At 42.0% G+C, this 14,143-nt stretch overlaps 1 protein-coding gene across 1 annotated transcript in view; it reads right to left on the reverse strand.

Moving 5' to 3' along the window:
- The window catches only part of Sesn1 (sestrin 1), a 103,705-nt gene that overhangs the window by 60,956 nt on the left and 28,606 nt on the right, over positions 1 to 14,143 (reverse strand). The window lies entirely within an intron of this gene.

The following is a 14,143-nucleotide window of genomic DNA, read 5'->3' on the forward strand; positions in this document are numbered from 1 at the left end:
TAAAAGACTCAGCCACTGGGCTGTAAAACATAAACTACTTGGTTCCCCCTCAGTCCAGGCTGGGTACTATCTTATCCTGCACACCTCTACTTGGTCATTGTTTTGGTTATTTGTTTATGGAACTAAAAGAAAAATATGTTATAAAGGGGCTTTATTTGTTTTTTTTTTTCTAAATAAAAAAAATCACATGATCTAGAGTTTCAGTTTTCCTTTAAAATAAACAAAACGCTGCCCCCCGCCCCCAAAAAAAGAAGGAATAAAGGGATTGGGGATTTAGCTCAGTGGTAGAGCACTTGCCTAGCAAACCCAAGGCCCTGGGTTTGGTCCTCAGCTCCGGGGAAAGGGAAAAAAAAAAAAAAACAGAAAAAAAAAAAATAAAATAAAGAATGTGGATGTAAAGGTACTTATAAGAGTATTAACAAACAATTCAGCAAGAGAATATTATCTCCAGTGACTTATATAAGCTTGGTTCATCAATGTAATCTACCACACTAACAGAATAAAGAAGAAAAATCACATGCTGTTAATAATTGTTATCATCTGGACTGATTCAGAGCAAATTTAGCATGGATTAGGGATTTTGAAAAACTTTTGGAAGGAGAGGAATGTAGGAGATAAAAGGAAGAACTGCACACACCTACAGCTGTTTTCTACTTACGAGGGAGGGAGAGTCACACCACAGTAATTGTCAAGCAAAAGAAGAAAATAAAACTACATGTCTGGGGCTATGGCTCAGCGGTAAAGCACTTACCTAGCATGTATGAGGCTGTGGGTTCAATCCCCAGGACTGACAAAAAGAAGCAAAACATTACATGTCTGTCTGATGCTGGTTTGAACCCCAGCTAACAACTTTAAAGTGGAGAATTATGAACAGGCACAGAGGCCTCAGATGTAAGCCCTGCGGAGACAGAGGCAGGGGGATCAGGACGTCAAGGTCATCCTTGGCAACAGGGCCAAGTTCTAGGCTACCCATCCTAAGCAATGTGAGACTCTTATGTCATTTTTTTTGTTTGTTTTGTTTTGTTTTTTGACATAGGGATTCTCTGTGTAGTCTTGGCTGTCCTGGAACTGGCTCTGCAAACCAGGTTGACTTCAAACTCAGAGAGATCAACCTGCCTCTGCCTCCCGAGTGCTGGAGTTAAAGGCATGCGCCACCACCGCCCAGCTCAAAATTTTTTTAATTGAAACAAAATTAAGAACTGTAAATAGGGATCATTATAAAATGCAGCAAGTAAAGGCAGTGAGTACAGGAAGATTGAATAGTTAAAACTCTGCATATGAGGTAAATACATTCACCAACCTCGTGCCGAGCCCAGTAGACTATTAATCATCTAATTTAACTACTTCCCCACCTTTGAACAGACCCTGTGAAGCTCCACAACCTCCATTCCGAGTGCCTATCCTAGCTGCATAGATGTTGACTGAAATGCGTAGGCTTTGAGTCCGGTACTTTTAATGTGTGACATTTCTATTATTTGCAGTTTTTGTTGTTGTTGTTTTGTTTTTTGAGACAGGGTTTCTCTGTGTAACCCTGGCTGTCCTGGAACTCACTCTGTAGACTAGGCTGGCCTCAAACTCATAGAGATCTACCTGCTTCTGTCTCCTGAGTGCTGGGATTAAAGGCATGCGCCACCAGTGCTCAGCTAAGGTGGGGTTTTTTAAAAATATATATATAAAATAAAGTTTATAAAATGAAAAAAGTGGACAGAAAAAAAAAAGGTTGTAGGATTGTAGACTTTGGGAATCACAGTTACTGGTTTCTCTTTTTCTGTAATTAAGTACAAGATAAAATGATAAGTCAGAGCTGGGCGGTAGTGGCGCACACCCTTAATCCCAGCACTCAGGAGGCAGAGGCAGGCAGATCTCTGTGAGTTCGAGGCTAGCCTGGTCTACACAGCGAGATCCAGGAAAGGCACAAAGCTACACAGAGAAATCCTGTCTCGAAAAACAAAAAAAAAATGATAAGTCAGCATCCTGCTTGCTTTGTGATGCCCAGTCTCTAAGAGTGTGTAATTTATGGGAAAACCAGAAAATTACTTCTGACAGTAGAAGACTGGGACGTCAAAGACGGAGGTTCTGGCGTTTGGTTGGATAAAAGCCTTGTTCCTTCCCACAGCAGAAGGGCAAGCAGAAGCAACTACACGCTTCCTGAGGCCCCTTAAAAGGCCTACTCCTTCGTGGCCTCACTACCTCTTAAAGATTTGGCCTCTCTGTACTACTACATTTGCAACTTCTGGATTTTGGAAGGGCTACATTCAAACTATTGTAGCTATTGGTGGTATCTGAGAAAGAGGTGAAAGAGATATTTTAAACTAAGTCAGATAGGCAAGTGCAATACACAAGAACAGAATCTACAAACAGAGGCACCCTTCCCATTCTATTACAGCCTCATGGGTACAGAACACCTCAGTACTCACAGCTGCCCACAAATGAGCGGATAGAGAAGTGTCCACCTACAAATCCCAAAAACACCGAGGAAGTTTTAGGAGAATTTCTGTTAACATAAAACCACGTTTTGCTTCAAGAGAGTATAAACTCTATCAATATAAACACAGAGTAGCCACAATTGTTCCTAAGCCTACTCAGAGAAGCCACTGCTGACCCAGGCAATGTTTCCTTTCAGCTCTTTTCTCTTGTATGTGAGCACATGTAGGCTAGAGGTCCTTATCAAGTCTTCCTGAATCGCTCCCCTGATCCTGGAGCTAACTCACCAATTCTCTGACCGGCAAGCAGGTGAGATCCAGGGTCCTCTAGCCTCCCCTCCTTTGGGGGTTAATAGACTTCCACTGCACCTGGCTTTATTTATTTTTTGCTGTGCATGTATGTATATGTGTAGTGTATGTATGTGCATATAGGAATGTGTGCCCTTGTGCGTGCCTGTGTATGGAGGCCAGAGGCTGACATCCAGTGTCCTATATTGTGGCTTTCTGCACTCCACCTTATCTTTTGAAACAGGTCTCTCACTGCCCAGGGCCCAACAAGCAGTGAGAACTGTGACTGGTAAGCTCCAGGGATCTGTCTGTCTCCACCCCTCCAGCACTGCAGTTAGCGATCTGAACTTGGGAACTCATGCTTGTGTGGCAGGCACATTACCACCTGAGCCATCTCCTCAGGCCCAAGAGCCTTGCTTTGCACATGGGCGCTGAAGAATCCAAACTCTGGTCCTCAGGCTCATGTGGTAGACATTTTATGGTCTAAGCCATTCCTTAGCCCCTCGGGCTCTTTTAATGCATATTTTTGCAAAGTTGATATTAAATATCACTTTCAGTTGTCTATCAAGCCTTCATTTTTCAATATAATTATTATTTATCTACTTTCAATGTTACTAAAAATGAAGGTATTCTTTCATACTCTCACTATTACAGGTTTTTGAGACTGAGTTTCATGAAACCCTGGCTGGCCTTAAACTCACTATGAAGCCATGAATGACCTTGACTTTCTGATTCCCGTTTGTACCTCTGGAGTACCAGTGTGGAGATGACAGATGTGCACTACTAGGCCTGGTTATATGAGGTGACGAGGATGGAACCCAGGCTCTGTCCATGCCAGATGAGCACTCTTCCAACTGAGCTCCATCCCTGTTGGGGACTATTATTTGAAGGTGTGTTACTTACGTTTATGTTGCATTTGTTTAACTTTGTGAAGCTGTGTTACTTTGCCTGTCTAAAGTATTTGATGGTTTAAAAAAGAATTGAATGGCCACTAGCAAGGCAGGAGAAACGATAGGTGGGGCTGGCAGGATAGGTGGGGCTGGCAGGCAGAGAGAAGATATAGAAGGAGAAATCTGGGAGGAAAAAGAAGGAACGAGAGAGGAAGGAGGAGGACTCCAGAGGCCAGCCACCCAGCTACACAGCCAGACACGGAGTAAGAAGCAGAGAAAAGGTATACACGAATAGAGAAAGATGGAAGCCCCTGAGGCCAATGGTAGATGGGATAATTTAAAAAAAGCTGGCTAGAAGTAAGTCAAGCAAAGGCTGGGCATTCATAAGTAAGAAAAAGCCTCTGTGTGTGATTTATTTGGGAGATGAGTGGTAGGCCCCCCAAAAGAGCAGAAACAAACAATACATTCCTAGTCCACTCTTTAATATTTTGACCATGCTATCTCCAAGTATTCCAAAAGCTCTGAAAATATTTTAGTGACATAAACCTTATATAAAGTTTTGACGCTACCTTGTTCTCCAGTCATCAGTGTTGAACTTAGAGGCAAACTATCCTATTGAAAACACCATGACCATCAGTACAGTTCTGAGAGAGGGGGCACACCTCTACTTCATTTACTTGTTGGTCCACTCAACAAGCATTTATTGTTGACCTAATATGGTAAGTCATACTGTTGACTTAATAAGAACCTGACATAGAGCTGGAGAGATGGCCAGGTAGTTAAGAGCACTTGCTGCCCTTGTAGAGGACCTGGGTCAGCTCACACTGCCTGTAACTACAGTTTCAGGGAATCCAGTGCCATCTTCTGCCCTCCACAGGCACCAGGCATGCATGTGGTGCAAATACATATATATAGGAAAAACTCATCTGCGTAAAAAAACAAGAAAAAGAACTGAGATATGTTGAACAGAACTAGGTAGGCATTTCTGCCCCAGAGAACTTATAACCCCATCAAAGAAGACATCAAGCAATCAACAAATTAATTTAAAATCACAGATGGACAGATAGTTGCCGGTTACTAAAAAAGGTATAAACCTAGACTAACAACAGTAGCATGTGTGGATGTTGTGGAATATTTAACTACAGAAAGATATGTTACATTTGTTAATGCTGCAGAATATTCCTTTAACTATGTGAAAGTGGGTTACATTTGTTTTTGCTGCCTTTGTTAACGATACAAAGGTGTGTTACAATTGTTTGTGCTGCATTTAACTATGTAAAGATGTGTTACATTTGGTTTTGCTGCCTTTGTTTAACTATGTAAAGATGTGTTGCTGTTTCACCTTGCCTGCCTAAGCCACCTGACTGATCTAATAAAAAGCTGAAGGGCCAACAGCTAGGCAGGAGAGGGATAGGCGGGGTTGGTGGGCAGAGAGAATAAGTTTGAGAAGAAATCTAGGCTTGAGGGAGAAGAAGGAGGAGGAGAAGAGAATGAGGGAAAAAGAGAGAGACACACTCAGGGCCAGAAGCCAGGCAGCTGCCAGCCAGCCAGACATGAGAAGCAATAAAAGTAGTATGGAAAGAAAGAAAAAAGAAAGAAAGAAAGAAAGAAAGAAAGAAAGAAAGAAAGAAAGAAAGGAAGGAAGGAAGGTTAAAAAGCCCCGAGGCAAAACATAGATGAAGAGAAATAGGATAGTTTAAGAGCTAGCAAGAAATAAAAGCTAAGATAAGGCCGAGCATTCATAACTAATAAAAAGTCTCCATTTCATGATTTGGGAGCAGAGGATCCAATGCTTTCTGGCCTCCTCAGGTACTACTGTTGTTATTTTTTACTCTTTTGGGGGACCTGCCTCCCAGCTCCCAAGTAAATCACACACGGAAGCTTACTATTACTTATAAATGCCTGGCCTTAGCTTGGCTTATTTCTTGCTAACTTTCCTTAACTTAAATTAGCCCGTCTATCTTTTGCCTCTGGACTTTTACCTTTGTCTTACTTCTAAAACCTACTTTCTTACTCCATTGCTGGTTGTGTAGCCGGCCTCTGATGTCCTCCTCCTTCTCTTGCAACTAGATCTAGATCTCTTCCCAGATTTCTCTTTCTATATTATTCTTTCTGCCTGCCAGTCCCACCTATCCTTTCTCCTGCCTTGCTATTGGCCATTCAGTTCTTTATTAGACCATCAGGTATTTTAGACAGGCAAAATCTCACAGCTTCACAGAGTTAAACAAATGCAACATAAACAAAAGTAACATACCTTAAAATAATATTCCCCAACATACTGCACACATATGGTGTACAGGCATATATGCAAGAAAACATCACTAATACACATAAAATAAAAATAAATCAATCTTTTTTTCCCCTGGTTTTTCAAGACAGGGATTCTCTGTGTAGCCCTGGCTGTCCTAGAACTTGCTGTGTAGACCAGGCTGGCCTTGAACTTAGAGATCTTCCTGCCTCTGCCTTTCTAGTGCTGGCATTAAAGGCGTGCACCAGCATGCCAGGCTAATAAATATATCTTTAAAAGAAAAAAGAAAGTGTATTACTTGAACAGAGTGGAACTTTAGAATGTCTCATCAGTTCAGTGTGCACTCTTTTGGATCCCAAAGATTCCGAATGTTTCTACTCCATATTTGAGTGCATTTTTATTAACTAGAATTATACCAATAAAAATTAATTTCATCTACAAAGTAATTCCTGAAGCAACTGAATTCTATGATGATCTATGTTACAGTTATACTATGTATATAATAGCTTTAATTCTTAGCTTCCCCAAATTCTAATAGAAATTACTTTGTTTTCCATAAGTAACTATTTGATTCATTCATTGCTTTTTCATACCAAAACTGATCATTAATATCAAGTTTGAGCAACTTTAGGGTTCTTTCATTATGAGTTAATTTTGTAGCCATTATTTTATACCATATCTTATTTCACCAACTATGACAAGAAAAGTCTATCTAAATTTTTATGAGTAGTAGTCAAATTTATGCTGTACAATTTTAACAATAGTCATCTTTAATTTGAGGTTATCTCTTCTCTCAATTTTATTCACTCTTTCTGGTTTTTGTTTGGTTTTGTTTTTAAGATAGTCTTGCTATATAGCCTAGGCTGGCCTTGAATTCTTGATCCTCCTGCCTCCTCTGAAGTCCTGGGATAACAGAAGTGTGCCACCATATCTGGAGCTCTAGTTTTAATAATGTTATTGGCAAACTATCTGTTTTCTCTTTTTCTTCATTTTTTTTTTGGGGGGGGGATATGAACAAGGTTGTTTACATATAGTTCTAAGTGACTGTTGCCTGAATTTTCTTCTGGTTATTTAGACCAATGATAAACAAAAACTTCCTTAAACACAGAAATGCAGTTACTACTGAAGGGCTCCTTAGTGAAAGAGGTGCCATTGAGCATGTGCAGGTCAGTGAGCACACATGACCTGCCTGCAGGTGGTTCTGGGAACTGGACCCAGGTTGCAGGCTTACATGGCAAGCTCCTCTCTTTTCAGGCCAAGCCATTTTGCTGACTAGAGTTTTTAATTCACTAAGGATGTTAACTTGCTCCATATATAATACATTTTCCACCTGTAGTTTGTATTGTATTTTTGTGAATTTAACTTTACAGCAATCAGCCAGACGGTGGTGGTGCATGCCTTTAATCCCAGCACTCGGGAGGCAGAGGAAGGTGGATCTCTGTGAGTTCGAGGCCAGCCTGGTCTACAGAGCGAGATCCAGGACAGGCTCCAAAGCTACACAGAGAAACCCTGTCTCAAAAAAAAAAAAAAAAAAAAAAAAAAAAAAAAAAAAAAACCACCAAAAACCAAAACCTTTACTGCAATCCAAATTAAGTTTTCTGGTAAAGGTTTCTTCTCTGTCATTATGCTTGAAAAGGTCTTCCTGATTTTCAGGCCAAGTTGACAGCTAAATTTGTGAGTGTGTGCAACATTCAAACTGCATTAATTTCTCCAAGAACAGATTGCTGTTCTAACATATTATGGAACAAGATCCAGGTTCTGACTGGACACATTTCTGAAGCAGGACTCCTGCTCATGCTGGGTTCTGAGGTTTGATTCTACCTGCTGAGAGTTATGAAGGACTCTCTCTACCTCCTCCTGCTCATCTTTGGGCACAGAGCAGCAAGTGAGGAGAACTCTAGTCTTTACCTCCCACATTTCAGTTTATTTACAGCATCTAATCTCCCTGGCTTGCTCTAGTATTCCTGGAGGAAGGATCTCAAGTTTAAGGCCGGCTTAAACTATTTAGCAAAACCTTGTCTAAAAAGAAGAAAAGAAAACATTTTTCAGGGTTCCTTTAATTCCTTTAATTTATAGGTGAAATCTCCTGGTAGCAAGCTAACTGTTAATACTGAGAATCTAGGAAAATTGAAAGCAATCTTATCATAGGTCTGGAAGGTAGCGCAGTCACAATGTTCGCCCAGTGCACGCAATGCCGAGTTCTGTCCTGGGCACTGCAGGAAGACAACTGTACTCACCACCATCAGTGTCTGGGAGTGGCAGAGGACGGACAACATGCTAACCCAAACTCCATTTCCAACTCTCTTCTCATGCCTGCTACAGACGCTACAAAAGTTAAATACTTGACTGCTGACATCTTTTGCGAGGCCACGTTACCCAGTTCTGGCCGAGGAGCTACAAAGGGATGATGGCTAGCACAGCCTCCCCTTGCCTTCTCTCCACCTGGAACACAGGCGGCCTCTGAGGTTCCTCCCAGTGATTCTTCCCTCCTAACCTCCTAACACCACATCCTTGTAGTTCCCTCCCAAACTGCATCAGGGTTGTGTGGACGACGGAATACGACAAACACAATACGTCACTCTAAAATCAGGTCACAGAACACACTGCACTCCAGTCTGGTTCTTACCTCCACCGTCTCCCCTTCCCCTGCACATGTTTCTGTAGGCGAGTGTTTTGGGTAGGCCTGCTTGAGTACCGTAAAGAGACTCCATCCGTGAAGAACTGAACCCTCTTCCAGTGCTCATGTGAGTTATTTTTGGAAGCAAATTTCCAGCGAGGCTACCCTTCAGAGACTTTAGCCCCAGGTAAGATCCTGACTTCAACCCCAACTGTTTCAAGCTGATATTTTCAGTGTACTTTGATACTCATAAATAGAAATAAATACAGTGAATTTTGAAAATATAACAAGCATTTTTTTTTTTTAACCTGAGGATAGTAAAACATCGTTATGGCCATTAGCATACATCTGAATTAAGACTTCTTGAAAAGAAGACCCCTATCTGTAAACAGATGTTTCCTATTCCGACCACCTGGTCCCAATAACCAACTCAGAGGCTGAATATTAATTATAAATGATCGGCTGATAGCTCAGGCTTGTTACTAGCTAACTCTTACATTTAAATTAACCCATTTCTATTAATTTATGTATTACCATGTGGCTCGTGGCTTTACCTGTCCTCTAGCATGTCTTGCTTCCTGGGCAGCTGGCTGGCATCTCTCCTGACTCTGCCCTCCTTCTCTGCATCATTCTCAGTTTGGCTTTCCCACCTAACTTCCTGCCCAGCTACCAGCCTGTCAGCTTCTTATTAACCAAAGAGAGTAATACACAGTCACAGTGTAGGAAAGGATTGCTCCACAGCACCGATCCCTTTACAACACAGACTGTAGTTCCTCCCTCTGATATTTGCAGTGGAACACATTCCTCACAGAAGAACTCAACCAAGTCCCAATTACAGTTTCCAAAGGAAGTCTACTTTATTCAAGACTCTTGCTTCTCCTCAGAAGTCCACATTTATCTTCTGGAGCATAGATATTTATTGTTTGATCCAGACTGTCATACAGGCACTCCTAGTATTTAAACAGTGGCTAGGATTAGCCCCTTCACCCAGCAACTGATTACAATTCTTTTAACAGAATGCCTTCTTCTTAACACATGACTCTCTTTGACTCACATTTAAAAAGATTCATTCATATGTATATCCCCTGTGCCCCACTCCACCCCTGCCCAACACAAATAATCCAGGAATGGATTCTAGGCTCTGGGCCCATATGGATTCTTTTGAGAATAATCTACTTTATCACATGGATCCTAGGAAAATGCTTCAGCCAAGAGCAGGCAGGGACTGGCTGTGATGAGAACAGCAATGAGTTTAGCTCAGAAAAATCTCTCCTTCTTGCCCAGCAGCCCTCTTCCTGCTGCAACTGTCCAGACACCAAGAACAGCTCACAAGTAAGAGAAGGAACATTTCGTCTGGCACAGAAGTAAAGGTGACTGAAGTCAGTGGCCTTGCTTTGTTTTTTTTTTTTTTTCAAGTGTACAATTGCTCAGAGATAGAGGCTACACAGTCCCAGAGGAGGAAGAAAAATGACAGGAAATCCTGATCCGCATTTGTCCAAAATCATCAAACAATCTAGGCAACTGGTAGTCACTCATGTGACAGCTTTGAAGTTGTCAGCAATTCTTGGCAAGTACAAGAACAGAAAATAACGTCAGCAAAACTCTGCATTAAAAGGCTGCACATTGTCAAGTCTCTTGCCCTTAAAAAGTGTCAGGGGCGGACACCTGAGAAAGAAAACTTAGCTGAGTACAGACTTCTGCTCCATGAGATAACACATACCAAAATGTCAAGTACGCTGTACTTGAGGAAAGATCAAACTCTGGTTTCCCAATATTTATGTATCGCCCTCCATATGTACCACTACATACACACAAAATTTACAGACAACTTCTTAACATCTTAGCCAACCTGAGGAACCATTTCCTACAAATTTACTTTTAAAAAAATTAATTTTAACTTTAAGGCATAAAAAACAGTGTGGAATCTTTAAAGGCAGCTGAATGACTCCTGGATGCCAATCAGACTGCTTAATACAGTCAAGCAAGCAAAAAAACGTTTCCCAGAAATATGATAGCTGCCAGTCCAGTAATAATCACTAGTTTTGCTTTTAATGTTTATCCAACAACATCTGTTGAGAACGAATGTAATATGGGTTGCTAAGTCTGGAACAGTTCTTTGATTCTAAAAAGCAATCCCTGTACAATGGCCACACTAGACAAAAAAAGAAACCAGGAAAACAGCTACAAACTTAATGCCAGTCTCTATCACACAGAAATCCAAAAGCCCTTCCTTTTACCTTAAAATGCTGTCATATTCATGCATTTGTGTGTGTGTGTGTGTGTAATGAAGATAAATTCAGTTCTAATATTTTATATATGTGTGTGTGTGTGTGTGTGTGTGTGTGTGAGTGTGTGTGCTAGCCAGAGGACAACCACAGGTCCCACCCTCAGGAACTCCATCCAGCTGACAACCAAGCCTTCACATGAGCCCTTTGGAGGGACACCATATGTATCTGACCTGGAATTAACTAAAACCCAGGTGGCTGGGCACACCTTAGAGAGATTTTTCTTAATTTAATCATTTGAAATGGGAAGACCCATTTTTAATCTGATTTTTTTGACATGGGTAAAATCTACCTTTAATCCAGATCTTTTGAGGTAGGAAGGTCCACCTTTAATCTGGGCAGCCTTATCAAGGACATGGAAGAAGGAAGGTTTTGCTCTCTACCTGCTTGTTCTAGCTCTCACTGGCAAGTGCATTTCTTCACTAGCGTTAGAACCTACTTCTTCAGGATTCCTGTGTATACTGAAGACCAGCTGAGACATCCAGCCTTGCGGACTGAACAACTAAATTCCTGGACCTTCTGTTGGTAGACAGCCATTGCTGGACTAGCTGGACCACAGCCTGAAAGCCATTCTAATAAATCCTCCTTCTATATATGCTATCAGTTCTGTTCCTCTAGAGAACTCTAATTTGCCTGGAGCTTGCCGATCAGGCTAATTGGTTGGACAGTGAGCTCCAGGGACCCTCTTGTCTTTGTGCATGCCACCATGCCCAGCTTTGTACTGGGGATCAAACTCAGATTCTTGTTCTTGTGAAGGTGCACTTGACAGACTGATCTCCCCAGTCCTGGTTCTAGTCATCCCTCTGCTGCCCCAACTGGCCATTCCTGCTGTGGGATGGTCTTCCTGTAGTCTGTGAACATGTGTTGCTTCCATTGGTTAATAAAGAAGCTGCTATGGCCTATGGCAAGGCAGAATGGAGCCAGGTGGGGAATCCAAGGAGAGAGACATAGAGAAGGTGGGGCCAGGGGAGACACTGAGCACTGCTGGGGCGGGGGTGGTGGGGGAGATATGTATGAGAATACAGGTAAAGCCACCAGACATGTGGCGGTACATAAATTAATAGAAATGGGCTAATTTAAGATGTAATAGCTAGCTAGCAATAAACCTGAGCCATGGACCAAATAGTTTGTAATTAATATTAAGCCTCTGACTGGTTATTCGGGTACCAGCAGGCAGGAGAGATTTATCCAGCGACACATTCCAATAACATATTAGTCCAAAAATTCATAATCTTCATGAATCTTTTCTGCCATTTGAGTATTTCTTCCATTCACAGGAAGACATGCCCGGACCATAACAATGAAGCTGAACTCCACCCTCGGAGGCAGGTCAATGGAGCAAACTCAGGGACTTCCCCTTGCCCCTCCATTGTATTCTCTGACCTACTTTGGTCTACCAATCACTCCCTTAGCTGTCAGCCAAAAGCACCAAAGTGAGGCTCCAGTCAGTGACAATCCGGGTCTCTTCAACAGAGACTGAAGACTGCTCAGACAAGTATTATAGGAAATGCTGTAATCAGTGTTTAAACGATCTCTTATGTGGGCAATCCCGGTCCGTAATTCCACCTACAGGCATCTGTTTATTAAATGTCACCAGTTCTAACTACATGGCCTTCCTGATTTACCTGTCAACTTTCTTTTTTTAGAGAGACTATTGATTATTCTTTTAATTGACTTATTTAGTACCAAGAACTTTTATAATCCTACAAAAAAATGTTACAGAAATATACAGCAATGACAGCAAACTAATCTGTTTTAGAGGAAAAAATCCCTCAAAGGCACAGGCAATTCTGTCCCTATTTACCTTTATGTGGGAGCCCAGCTCCCACATTTTACGACAGGGTACTCTTGAGGAGAGAGGGATAAGAGATTTAGATAGAAGGACAGAGGAGAGAGAATCAGAAACATGGGATAGCCTCCGGACGGCCTGGATCCTTATCTACTGGCCCCTTCTGTCTCTTCTAAAGGGCTATTTATAGGAATGCCAAGGGGTGGAGCAAAAGACCTCCCCCCAGCACAGCCAAGTGCAGACCCTTCCAATCACCTAGAAACCATGCACATGGTCAAGCAATTCTCTAATGCAGCTCTGCTGGATGAAGCAAGCTCAGATCTCACTAGGAAACCTTTGTGGGCCTCCACACCTTTGTGGGTCAGAAAAAGTCAGGTCGTCATCAATGACTAAAACTAGCCCAGCACCTGTAGGCTGCCCAAGTCTACTCTGACTACACAGAATAATCTCATTTAAATTATGCTGGGGTGACATTAGCACTGATCTGTCTCAGGCAGCTACAAGTGAGCCTCGGGAGATTTGTTACTAGAAGCTTCAAAAAACAGCCCCCAAGGGAGAAGATAATCAAGTCAGAGATTTTCTGGCATGGGTTGGAGAAACTTGGAATGTTCACTGAGATGAGGACAATTAACAGAGAGCGGAAGGAACAGGAGTCCATCCTCACTGAAAACTGGCTGTTGTGTCCCTGAGGTAAACGTCATGCTCACAGTCTCGCCTGGGGCTGGAAGCTGGGGCTAAGGCTGTGCATTTTTTCTGTGCACAGATGTGGGTCTTGGTGCTTCTAAGCCTTCAGTGACAATTTCTAACACGAGTCTTGTGTTGCCATCTTTTGACTGTCTTCCCACTTGGTCTATAAACTCCTGCCAGGAAATGTTGCCATTTGAATACAAAGATATTTCAAGTTAAAGCATGGTGGGGAGGGGAGTGGCTTTTTAATATCATGTGCGTGTGTGTGTGTGTGTGTGTGTGTGTGTGTGTGTGTGTGTGCTCGCGCACGTGCAGGACACAGTTCTATCCTGGACCATGGGTTCCAGGGCCTGACCTCAGGCTCTTGGGTTTGCACGCAAGTGCTTACTACTGACCCATCCTTTGGATCCAGAAAATGCCTTATACAAGTTTGCTTGTACTTGAGAATTCTTGAAAACGAGTCACACTTTGCTTATTAGTGTGTATTTGTGGTACAAAATAATGGGTTTCAATATATTTTCATGCAAGTATATAATATACTTCAGTTATATTCACTCCATAGTCAGACTTTTAAAGAGAGGGAAACTGATACAAATCTAAAATTAATTTCATTATTTCATCTGTTTATGCATGTCAGTTTTGAAATAAGCAGAAGAAATAAAATCATGTTGTTCAGAATTCTGCATCCAAAGAATTAACTCACATTTATGGCTTATATTGTAATCTAGGTACAATGTCACCCGACAAGGCTCTTGTGAAGAGCCTTTAGACTGTGCCTGGTTGCAAGGGTCTGATCTCATCATGGGCTGCTCCACTGATGGACTCGTGGTGGAAACTGAAAAGGAATGTCTAGTTGGAGGACATGGGTCCCTGTGCTGCGTACCTACTGTTCCTGCCCCATCTCTCCCTCTGGCTC

This window comes from Peromyscus eremicus, chromosome 8b (assembly GCF_949786415.1).
Source record: "Peromyscus eremicus chromosome 8b, PerEre_H2_v1, whole genome shotgun sequence".
Taxonomy (NCBI): Eukaryota; Metazoa; Chordata; class Mammalia; order Rodentia; family Cricetidae; genus Peromyscus; species Peromyscus eremicus.